Source organism: Pongo abelii, chromosome 5 (assembly GCF_028885655.2).
Source record: "Pongo abelii isolate AG06213 chromosome 5, NHGRI_mPonAbe1-v2.0_pri, whole genome shotgun sequence".
Taxonomy (NCBI): Eukaryota; Metazoa; Chordata; class Mammalia; order Primates; family Hominidae; genus Pongo; species Pongo abelii.
Window position 1 is genome coordinate 159,316,763 of NC_071990.2, and position 12,600 is coordinate 159,329,362.

At 46.7% G+C, this 12,600-nt stretch overlaps 1 protein-coding gene across 4 annotated transcripts in view; it reads left to right on the forward strand.

Annotated features, from left to right (window-relative positions):
- Positions 1–12,600, forward strand: part of ZDHHC14 (zinc finger DHHC-type palmitoyltransferase 14) — a 299,328-nt gene that overhangs the window by 236,276 nt on the left and 50,452 nt on the right. The gene's annotated exons all lie outside the window — the stretch shown is intronic.

Sequence of the window (12,600 nt, forward strand, 5' to 3'; positions counted from 1 at the left end):
AGCCTGGGTCTGTAAGCACCCCTGTTCTCGTAAATACTTTATCTGTAGAGTTCCTGCTGCTGGGCTGGCCAGCACTTCCTCATTCTGTGAAATGTGTAGACACAATTGACTTCAATTCTTGAAAAGTTTTATTTAGCTATGGAATCGTAGTATTTGAGTTGGAAATAACCTTTTATAGCATATCCGACTTGCTGAGGCCAGAAATGTGCATATCACATCACTAAGTAGGCAAAAGGCCAGGACCCAAGTTCAAGTCCTCTGCCGTAGAGTCCTACATCCTGCCAACAGTGCCCATCATGTGGTGTTTCGTAAGGGGACAGCATCGCACCCTAGGAACTTCACTCAGAGCTGCTCACAATAATTATAGTCAACATTTGCCACATTTACTAGCTGACTGCGTTTTTGTTTTATTTTTGGTTGTTAAAAGCAGTGATCCATTTTAGAAAATGAAAAATAATGAGGAAACTCAGTATATAAAACAGACATAGGTCTAACTGCTGTAGTTCAAGGGGAAGGAAGAAGAGGTGAGAGAGGGGGCCAGGGGCCTGCCCAGCACCCAAGGAGCTCAGCTTGGAAACCCAGACCTCGGCTCTGCAGATGCATTTGGGTGCAGCCAGTGACGGGAGAGTGGGGCGCCAGCAGCATTAGGAACCACCCAGAGACTTCAGGCAAGAGGCTCCTGAGATGTCATTTGCACTGGAAGGCCCCGTTGGCAACAGTGTGGGGGGCACATAAGGGGTGTGTCCAGGAAGATGTGACAGTGGCTCCTGCAAGAGGGGACAAGAGCTGGCACAGTGCAGTGGCCTTCAGACATCGGGGGGCAGGACCACCTCCTGCTGACCACCTGGATGTGAGGGATGCGGGGGCAGAGGGCGTAAAATAAATGGGTTCCCCATGGGAGATGCCACTAGCAAAGAAGAGGCGGCTTGTGAGGAGGAGAGATTGCAGGGAGCTGGATGACCAGAGCTCGGGACCTGCGGAAGGGGAGGGCCCATGGGACAATTAGGTCCACAAGTGTCCAGGGGGTCAGCTCACCCCAGGGAGATGCCAGGCCCAAGGCTGGAGCTGGACACTACAAAACCTACAGGCACCCTAGAGGATCAGTGGCCCTGTGCCCAGCAGGAAAGGCTGCCAGGCCGCTCCACTCCCGGGTGCACCCTCCCTGACCTGAGCATGTACCGTAGACCAGACCTTGAACTGAAGGGACAGAGGGATTGTGGAATCTCAGATGTATGCCCTAAAATCCCAACCACACATGAGGCAGGAGGAACAGATACTTCGGGGGGATCAGACGTCCGGGTGCAGGGACAGTGGGCCATGAGGATGTTGGGAGACCCTACAGATGATGTCTGGGTGTCAAACGCCCCTTCTGCACACCTGAGAGTGGTTTTGCTTCTGTTCCATGTTAGGCAAATCGGGATGGTCAGGACTTGTCCCAAGAGAACCAGACTGAGCCACAAGGACCCCTGATGGGGAGTGCTGCACCCTGGGGTTCCCTGGGGCCCCAGATCTCAGATTATGGACCATCAGAGCAGGAATGCCCTAGGGGTCTTCTGACCATCACCCAGCTTTTAGAGGCGAAAAGCCAAGCACCATCATGAATATTACAAGCATGAATGGCAGCCTCATGGAAAGAACCCTCCAGGTGAATCTGAGCATATACAGGGGAACACCTGTTCCTCTTACCTCATATAACAGGCATTAGTGACAGTCACGAGACACTGCAGTATGTATATCTTTTTATTACCAGATGAGATATTATGTGAAAAAGCCCTTGAAAAGTACACAGTACGGTGGTACATATTTGCATTTCTTTCCTTGAGGGTTCCCTGAGGAAAGAAACACAGATATATATGGCCTTATATCTTAATAATAATAGTAACGAGGTTGCGTCTTCACTTTCAACTCAGAAAAATGAAATGTCTCTGAAGTTTTCCAGAAGGTCCTCGTTGTTTTTGAATTTTATAAAAAATGGGTTCTGCTTGGACTCATCATAGTTGGCTTCTCAAGGGAACTGGCATCAATCCATGAAGCCGTTGGGTCCTGCTCATAGACACAGCTCTCTGTGCCCAGACGATATGGACTCTTTGCTACAAGATCCCAGAAACGTATTTACTTTGGAGAAGCATGCCGATTAGGAATACAGCTTTCTCACCGTGTATACATGTAGTCAGAAGGTTTTGAAGAGCCTGAGAATTGCTAGCTTTCTGTGCGTAATATGCCCATGAGACAACTCTATTCTGAAATCTTTATTTTGAGTGTAAATTGCCTGAGGGTTCAAAAAATCTTAATAACTGGACATGAAAGAACATAAGAGTCACGCGGGTGGGGGAAGTGGAAAAGGCGGTGGGCAGACATCAGAAGCTGGTTCTAGACACTGGCAATTCCATTTCACTCCAAGCTGCTTTCCTCGCCTGTCCTCTGGGACTCTGGGCCACCTCTGTCACCGGGTAAAGATCGAGTGAGTGAATAAAGAATGTGAATGAATATTGAAAACCAGAAAGCCTCACAAATGCGTCAGCCATTCCGAGCTAAGATGGCACTATTGATTTCAAGACCCGTAATTTCTAGAGAGTCATTGAGAAGTTTCTGAGGGGTGTTGGATGATAGCACGAGTTTGTTTTTCAATTTTGTAAGATAATTTGTTTTATTCCATGGAGAATTAAGGAGAACTCCTAGGCATTGTTTCTGGCCCTGCAAACCCAAAGATGGCGTAAGGTCAACGCCGAGGGGCTTGGGTGGGATGGGAGTGGCGGGTACTTACTGAGGACTAAGCACTGCTCACGTGGAGCTTATCTCAGAGTTTCACAAACGACGGGTGGAGAATGACTGAAGACCACCAACATAGACCGTTTTTGAGGCTATACAAATTTAAACTTACATGACTGATTTTTTTTTTTTTTTTTTTTTTTTTTGAGACCGAATCTCACTCTGTCACCCAGGCTGGGGTGCAATGGCGCTATCTTGGCTCACTGCAACCTCCGCCTCCCGGGTTCAAGTGATTTTTGTGCCTCGGCCTCCCAAGTAGCTGGGATTGCAGGCTCCTGCCACCACGCCCAGCTAATTTTTGTATTTTTAATACAGACAGGGTTTCACCATGTTGGCCAGGGTAGTCTCGAACTCCTGACCTCAAGTGATCCACCCACCTTCCCCTCGGCCTCCCAAAGTGCTGGGATTACAGGCATGAGCCCCCGCGCCCGGCCACATGACGGATTTTACCATGGTGACGCAGAGCCCTGATTCAGCTCCTAGATTCTAGGAAGCTCAGAGACCTCTCCAGTGGGTTCTTGTTCCAATTCTTGGCAAATAGGAGAGTGCTGGGTGGGGGAACTCAATCCTTCCCACCTAGTTAAAATTTCTCGTTTCATATGACAACCCTCCACACACTATATTTGGGGAATTGTGGGATTTCCTTTCAGATCCTAACTGGCTAATTCACTTTTTAAATTATCCTCATTTCTACTCACTTGTTTACATCTCCTTTTGAGAATTATTTACATTACAAATGAAACCATCTTTCTTCACCTTCTTCCTCACTCTCTCAAGGCCTTTCTTTCTCTTCTCAATGGCTTCATAATCATCTTTGTTTCTACCCAGCAAAGCTTACTCAGGGTGTCACTTGCTTCAGAATGCCGGCCTCTGCAGTGCACACTTGTCCTCCTCCTTGAATCACAAAATTCACCCAATATTGGAAAGCAGGGTTAAAAAACAGGATTTATGGGGAGGCCAAGGCAGGTGGATCACTTGAGGTCAGGAGTTCGAGACCAGCCTGGCCAACATGGTGAAACCCCGTCTCTACTAAAAATTAAAAAAAAAAAAAAAAAAAAATAGCCGGGCATGGTGTTGCATGCCTGTAATTCCAGCTACTTGGGGGCCTGAGGCAAGAGAATCACTTGAACCCAGGAGGCAGAGGTTGCAATGAGCCAAGATTGCACCACTGTACTCCAGCCTGGGCAGTAGAGCGAGACTCCACCTCAAAAACAAAAACAGAATTTAAACAAACTTGGAAAACAGGAGAAAATAGAAAAGTGTAAAATTGCTTATTTGGGGAGCTGAAGGGACCTGTGTTGTCTACTAGTCAAGCTCTGTCATTTCATGCCCACAGAGACTTAGCCACCTGCCAGGTGGTGGCAAGGCCAGGGCAGGAGCCAGTGAGACCTGGGTGGGGAGGGGAGGGACACCTTAGAGTCAGCCACATCGCTGTCCAAGGTTACTTTACGTTGTAGCATAAAGGTCACAGCAGTGCTACATTTCACTAATTGGTTTTACACTGAAATGTTTTAGTTTTAGGGTTTTTTTTTTTTTTAATCAAATAGAGCTAAATGCTGCAGAATGTTAATTTATAAAACACTGGCAAGGACTCAAAACCAGAAGAATTCATGCGGATACTAATAAAACAGAGTCGTTGTGCATTAGATTTTCCCGCTCAAAGGCGTCTTAGAGCTTATCTAATTGAACATTTTACCTGTGAAGAAATTTAGTCCCCGTGTGGAAGTGCTATAATAATACTTTAGGGACACAGAATTAGTTCATATGATTTCTTAATTTTGTTTCTTCATACAATTAAGCAGATAGGACTTATTTTCACAAAAGGAGCTGAGAAGAGAGGGTGGGGGAAGAAACTGTACCTGATACATTGCTTTACTCAAGAGAACCCTCTGTCTTAGTCCATTTTCTGTTGCTATAACTGAATACCTGAGGCTATGTAATGTACAAAGAAAAGGGATTTATTTCTTAGGGTTCTGGAGGCTGGAAAGTCCAAGATTGAGGGAACGCGTCTGATGAGGGCCTTCTTGCTGATGGGGATGCTGCAGAGTCTCAAGGTGGCCCAACGCATCACATATGGCGAGGGGGCTGGGCATGCTGGCTCAGGTCTCCCTTCCTCCTCTAATGAAGCCACGAAGGCCTCACCCTGATGGCCTCAGCTGCCCCTGATTACCTCTCAAATACCATAGTCAGATTTCTTATCCTCTTAATACAGCTACAATGTGGATTAAGTTTCAATGTGAGTTTCAGAGGGGACAAATATTCAAACCCTAGCACCCTCCAAGCTCCACAATCTGAACAATAATGTTTGCCAAGCAGCTTTATCAAATCCATGTCTCTGTAAGAAGTTTCTGCTTCTTCCAACATTCACTTTGCTGAGGATGAGGCCACCTTGACTTGATTGAGGGTGGATATCTCCACACATAGGTAGGTTCTTTTCTTGTGCTGCAGAGTTCCAAGGGACCCTGGACACAAAGGCCAGGCCTGGTGTGGCAGGTCCCATTGTGGCCCCATTCCTGCTGCCATGCTGGGCCTTGGGTACCCATCACCGGATCAGCCTGAGTGTCTGCTCCAGCAGAGATGCTTTGGGTCCTCAGGGCACTCTGGCACAGCACCCAGCAGAGAACTGGAGTGTGAGGCAGTCACAGGTGGTGGCTTAGGTGCAGATGAACACGTGGGTTCCAATGCTGACTCCTCCATCTGCAGCTTTCTTACCTGTAAAATGGGAATAATAACATTGAGTTCATCTGGTTCCGTGAGAATTAAATGACACAGTCCATGTAAAATTCTTAGCACAGTGCACAACACAAAGCAAAGTCAGGTAGAAAGATTAGATTAAAACAGGAGAAGGTGGAGTAAGGCAGGTGAGGTTGCTTTTCAGAACTTTCCTGAGTCATCGGACACAGTAGCAAAGCTATTATAGCTTAAATCTTACCAAAAGACCTAGAGTCGCATGGATCATTTACAGTCTAAGGAAGGGCTTGGTCCTCTAATCCTTCAGCTAGTTTAATATTTAAATATCCCTATTGCATAATTTTATGAATTATGTGGTGACCATAGAGGCCGGATACAATATGTACCACTGGATCTCAACATTCGTCTTTCTAAACAACAAATGGAATACACCTCATAAGGCAAAATTTTTCTAATTTTGGAGGTAAAAAAGCCCTACGTTTAAAGAAAAGTATTTTCTACTTCAGACCTTTAAAAACATGCGAAATTTAAACTTCAATTTAAATTTAAACTTCAATTTAACTTCAATTTAATCATAGAAATTTAAACTTCATTTGCACATTTCCATCTATTTTCCACCAGATTCTCAAGATGCTCTTGGGGAACGAGGCTGGGATTCTTATTCCCCACATCCTGACCAAGCTGAGCCACCGTCTGCCAAGAGCCTGTGACCGCTGCATGGAAAATGCAGAATCCTGGCTCTGGGTCCCCTCTCCATTGCCCATGCCTGGCCACGGGACATCATTTTTATTGAACTCTGGATCCACTCTTGAGGGCCTGTGTTAGAACCTGACTTCTGGGAGAGTTCAAATCCTTAACATTTCTTGCCAAACATTTCATTCGATCTCCAGCAGCCTTCAAATACAACTTTTGCAAATACTTTCCCCTCAGTATTTCAGTGGAGTTTTTGGTCCCTGTCCTATTATAGTGATTCTCCGCTTCTCCATATTTTTAAGGCCCCTTTTTCATATTTGATCTTTTCCAGAAATTAAATCTTCCTCTAATCTGAGGAAAGGTGCAGCTGACTAAGCTCAGGATGGGGCCAGTGTCCTAACCTTTCTCACTGATTTCCTCTGCTGTCAGATATGGAGTATAGCACCTACCCCCAGGGCTGCTGTCAAGTTAAATGAAATGGTGCTTCCAGCAGATACTCAGTAACTGGTAGCTTTCCTTAATCATTAATAATATTGTTTTCGGCTGGGCATGGTGCTCATGCCTGTAATCCCAGCACTTTGGGAGGCTGAGGCAGGTGGATCACCTGAGGTCAGGAGTTCGAGACCAGCCTGGCCAACGTGGCAAAATCCCATCTCCACTAAAAATACAAAAAAAAAAAAAAAAAAAAAAATAGCCAGACGTGGCGGCGTGCATGCCTATAGTCCCAGCTGCTCGGGAGGCTGAGGCAGGAGATATCGCTTGAACCCGGGAGACAGAGGCTGCAACGAGCCGAGATCATACCATTACACTCCAGCCTGGGCAACAGAGCAAGCCTCCATCTCAAAATATAAATAAATAAATAACATACAGTTGTTTTCATCATTATTTAGAGTTTTAGGTTCACAAAATAGGACCATAGCTCTTTTTTCCTGAACTATGTTCCCACTGCCACTTTAATGGAACCTTCTTTGCCCACTTAGGATCTGAGGGCAGGTGACTTGCATTCCACTGTAGCCTCTGGGGCTCTCACTGGTACCCCGTGGAGCTTGAGTAAAACCACCCTTGCCTCCCACCATCTCTCTCCTCCCACTCTTTCTGCATGAGCTGATCCAGGCTAACTGTTTTCAGCTCTTAGCACCTAGTCAGTATCTCCCAGCTCTCAGCCTTCTCAGAACGTATTCAGAAGTCCTGGACCCCTGTTTTGTCTTGTGCTTGGCATGCCTAGAATCTCATGTTTTGCCTGCATTTGTCAGTGTCTTCACCTGGCAACCTGGAGTAGTGATCACTCATAAACCTACTAAATGAGATTGATAAATGAGATTGAAGACATTTCTGCCTTTACTTAGTCCATAGTTACTGGGTGTCTACTGCATGCCAGGCACTTAGGTGCCAGGGCTCTAAGGGTGACTAGAAATGATTCCTCCCCTCTGGGAGCCGGCTAGATGAAAGAGGAGAGCAGGTCCACAGGTCACTGCAGGCAGCTCGGTGCCACCAGAGGCATGGCCAGGATCCCCAGGCTAGCTAACTCAATCTTGTTATTTTCTAGAACCTTCCAGGTTTTCCAGCCATCCCACACCCTCAGTATTCCATTTGCCAGCTGGCTTTTAGGGAGTAGCCCTACATCTTTTGATATGGTTATGCTTTGTGTCCCCATCCAAATCTCATCCTTAATTGTAGTTCCCATAATCCCCACGTGTGGTGGGAGGACCCGGTGGGAGGTAACTGAATCATGGGGGCAGTTTCCCCCATGCTATTCTCATGATAGTGAGTGAGTTCTCATGAGATCTGATGGTTTTATAAGGAACTTCTCCCTTCACTTGCCTCTCATTCTTCTCTCTTCTGCTGCCTTGTGAAGAAGGAAGTGTTTGCGTCCCCTTCCACCATGATTATAAGTTTCCTGAGGCCTCGCCAGCCCTGCGGAACTGTGAATCAATTAAACCTCTTTCCTTTATAAATTACCCAGTCTCGGGTATGCCCTTATAGCAGCATGAGAACAGACTCATACATCTTTTTTTTTTTTTTTTTTTTTGAGACAGAGTCTTGCTCTGTGGCTCAGGCTGTAGTGCAGTGGCATGATCTCAGCTCACTGCAGCTTGCAGCCTCCACTTCCTGGGTTCAAGCGATTCTCCTGCCTCAGCCTCCTGAGTAGCTGGGACTGTAGGCACACGCCACCACACCCAGCTAATTTTTGAATTTTTAGTAGAGACGGGGTTTCTTCATGTTGGCCAGGATATTCTCAATCTCCTGACCTCGTGATCTGCCCGCCTCGGCCTCCCAAAGTGCTGGGATTGCAGGCGTGAGCCACCACACCCAGCCCTAATACATCTTTTAAATAAAGGAATCCTTCAGTGATACTGTGGTATAAAGACCACTCCCTTCTGGCAGGACCCAAACTTTAGAATCAAGGAATGTGGCAACAACTTCAAAGTGTTTGTTTAAAGAACTTCCCATCACACATGCCTCTAACCCTACCCTGGCACACAGGACAGCCATTCAATTTTTCCACACAGAAAGTATAGAAATAATACTCTAAATATGGCTGATGGAGCCTCTCAGATGTGTTCACTTGGGCCCCTGAGAGCTATGTCATGTGTTGGTTGCAGTCACTTGCTCTCTTCCCAGCTCAGCTTGTGCCTAATTCTTGCCAACTTTCTATCCTGGACACTGAATGACACTAGCCTCCCCATTGGAAGGTATAACTCTAGCAGCTCTTTAGCTTCCGCTCCTCTGAGCGCATTCAGAGCTGGAGGCAGGAGGGTGGCTCTCCCAGCAGGACAGGATGGGCCACCATGTGAGGTCTCCCTGCTTTTCCATGGCCTGTTCTCATCCTTGACCCGAAAAGGAAGAATGCTGTCTGCTGCCAACAATGGCAATCAAGCTGACTGACACGGAAGCTAAATTAGGAGTTCGTTCCTTTGATCTGAGGAATATTTTAGTGTCTGAAAATTGTGTCCTCACCAAATAACACAAGGAACTCTTTGAAGCCATGGTGTCCTATGTTGTGGCTGTTTCTTCTTAGTATTCCGAGCACCTGATACAGTGCTGGGTACATGGAAAATGCTCAGTAAAGGCAATGTAGCATTTAATGGACAGGAGCTCAGGTTAGGGGACAGATAGAGCTGGGCCCCCATCCCAGCTTTGTGATACATTAACTGTGTGACCTTGGGCAATGCACTTACTCCTGCAGATGTCCTTTTGATAGGATGAGAGTGTATTCAGTTACTTGACAAATGTGTGTTAGGCTTAGAGTAGGGTTGGCAGACAAGCACAAGTGAAAAACAAATGTGAGGATGTCTTAGTCCATTTTGTGCTGCTGTAACAGAGTACTACAGACCAGGTAACTTATAAAGAGCAGAGATTTAGTCCTTACAGTTCTGGAGGCTGGGAAGTCCACGGCCATGGGGCCTACATCTGGGAAGGGTCTTCTTGCTGTGTCCTCCCATGGCAGAAGGCGGGAGGGCAAGAGAGTGTGAGAGGCGGAGGGGGATCATTCCTTTATCAGGAGCCCGCTCCCACAATAACAGCATTAATCCTAAACCATTCATGAGAGCAGAGCCCTCATGACCTCATCCCCTCTTCAATGCCCCACCTCTCAACACTGTTGCACTGGGGACTAAATTTCCAACACACGAACTTCGGGGGACACATTCAGACCATAGCAGATGATTTCAGACGAAGCCAGGGTAAAGCCGATAGGACTTGCTCATGGTTTGGATGTGGCAGTGAGAGAAAGGGCGGGGTCAGGAACGATGCCTGGGGTTCTGAGTTGAGCAACTGGTCAGATAGAGAGTCTGAAGAGGCACGTGTTTGGGGAGGGAGGACAGGATGTCCTCTCCGGGACAAGTCAAGTTTGAGGGCCAGTCAGGCTGTTCAGCAGGAGTCTGTTGCTGAAGGTGAGAGGCCGCCGTTCTGGAGTCATCAGTGTAGAGTGGCATTTGGACCTTGAGATGAAAAGGGATTGCCAGTGAGAGAGAAAGACAGTCCATGGAAAAGAGACACTGGGTGCAACTGATCGTCAGATGTTGGGTAGAGAGGAAAGCACAGAAAGGGAGGTGGGGAGAGCACGCAGGCTCGAGGTGCAAGAATGTGGGGTGGGGATTAGGCCAGTGAGACCTCCGGCCTGAGGACTGTGATGCTTTCTGCCTCCCCGGAGGCACCCGCCGAGCCTCTCAGACTCATTACCACCATAAACTCAACAGACACAACAGAGGACATGAAAAAAATTCAGTAGGATAATTTCTCAGTGAGCCTAGATTTTCAGTGGGATTCCTGCCACTAAAATCCCAGAAAAAGTTTGCCAGAAAAAGTTTTCAATACAAGTTTCTAGACAGGAACTGTTTTAGCTCAGGGCTACCGGAGAGCCAGGAGTTCACACCCATCTCTAAGACGGCGCTGGTTTCCCAAGAAGCTCCCAGACTCCACGAGCAACTGTCTCGTCCGCATCATCTGTCGCTTTCATTTCGGTAGTTACTCTGCCTCCTTCAGGAAAGCACAGTGTCACAGCTTAGCTGTTATTAAACTTTCTAAGCTAAAAATACAACCTGCCTGCTATGGTAGAAATGGTCTGTAGTGTGCTGCAAGACCTTCATGCTTCAGATGGGGTGTCCCTGGTGTTAACAATGCCTCCCAGGCCCTACATCCTTCTTTGCTGATAGGCGATTTTCACTTCGGTTGAGAGGCTCAAACCCACCGCATGTGGGATTGAGAGATCAGCTTTCCTAGAGTGAATAGGAGATTCCATCCCAGCATGTGCTTTTATACCCCCAGCTTTCACTCTCATGCCCATTTTCTCTAGTCATACAATGAGAAGAAAAGTGGTTTCTCAAAATGATGGCCTCCAAGTTTTAGGAAATTCTGGCTGATTCAGATTTTTTTTCTCTATGTGCATGTCGTCACATAGATAGATCTCTCATTATACAGACTGTGTAGATCAGTAACTTGGGGAAGTGAGGTTTGTTTGTTGTTAATATTTAAACACTTAATTTTTTTTAGAGCTGTTTTAGGTTCACAGCAAAATTGAGAGGCAGGTCCAGAGAGTTCCCATCTACCCCTCCCCTCCACATGCACAGCCTCCCCCATTATCAACATCTCCCATCATAGTGGATAAATTTGTCAGGACTGGTGAACGTGCATTGATAAATCATTATCATCCAACATCCACAGTTTACATTAGGGTTCGCTCTAGGTGTGGTACATTCTGTGGCTTTGGGCAAACGTATGACTGCATGTTTCTGTCATTCCAGTATCACACAGAGTATTTCCCCGGCCCCGGGTATTCTCTGTGATACACCTGATACACCTGTGCAGCCCTCCCCAGCCCCAGGGAGGTTGTTTTTATGCAGGGTTTGCTTTTCCAGCCATTGGGGGGGTGGGGGCCAGCAACACATGTTAACATGTAACTCACATGGGTAGGCTCATACAAATTATTTTCCCTGAGTGTCAGCATCTTATAGGCCATCAGCTTATCACCCGGCCAGGGAGCTCTGAAATCTCTCCTGAAGTCCTCTGCTCAGATTGGCTGTTTCTTGTTACTGCCACTTGCAGGCAGCAATGATTCTCTTGCAGTTCCTCTGCCACCACTATCATTCAGGTGTCCTCATGCCCTTTTCAAGAAACAAGCTTGCATTTGACCAAAAACACAAGATGACCAATTTATGATACATGACCAGAAAGTCATGAAACTAACCGCCTTGCCTAACTTTATAATGTTTTATTTATATAGTCACACCTCATATAGTACTCCCAGTACATTTTCAAGCACATAGAGATAGATAAAATATGAAAACTGGATACAAGTTCAGCTTAGAAAAGAGCCAGAGGAGAAAGCCAAGTCATATGCCCAGCGGTATCCTCCCCAGCCGCCACAGGCAGTCTTGTATGAGCGGGTGTGTTAGAATGGTGTTCTCAATAGAAGATCAGCTGAGTAGTCAAGAGAAACCCTTTGCCATTACTTGCAAGAGGAAGAACAAATCTCAAATGTGTTACAGACTTTGTGTGCAGATGTCCAGGTGAGAGGCCTGGGGTCTGCACTTAGGGTACCATGGGTAACCATGTAATGATGCCCATATCGGACCCTCTGTCATTTACAAAGTAAGAAGATGGGAGCAGCTCTGAAAGGCCTGACCTCAAGTTCTAGTTCCACTGCTTCTGAGCTGAATGGCCCCGTGCAGGCAGTCTCCCATCTCTCTCAGCCTCTGTTTGCCCATCTGTAAAATAGGGTAACACCATCATTTTCTTCATAGGAATGTTTTGAGGCCCAATGCGTTAATAAATGTGATTGATATCTGCTGAAGAGTTGTAACTGAGGACAAAGGATTGTGCCTCTGTCCTGTCCCAGGCCCCTTGTGGCCTCTCCCTATGGCCATTTACTATGCAAAGCAGGTCACTTGATCGACATCCAGCCCCAGCCCAGAACTTACCATCAGGCAGTGTTTTGAGGCCCAATGC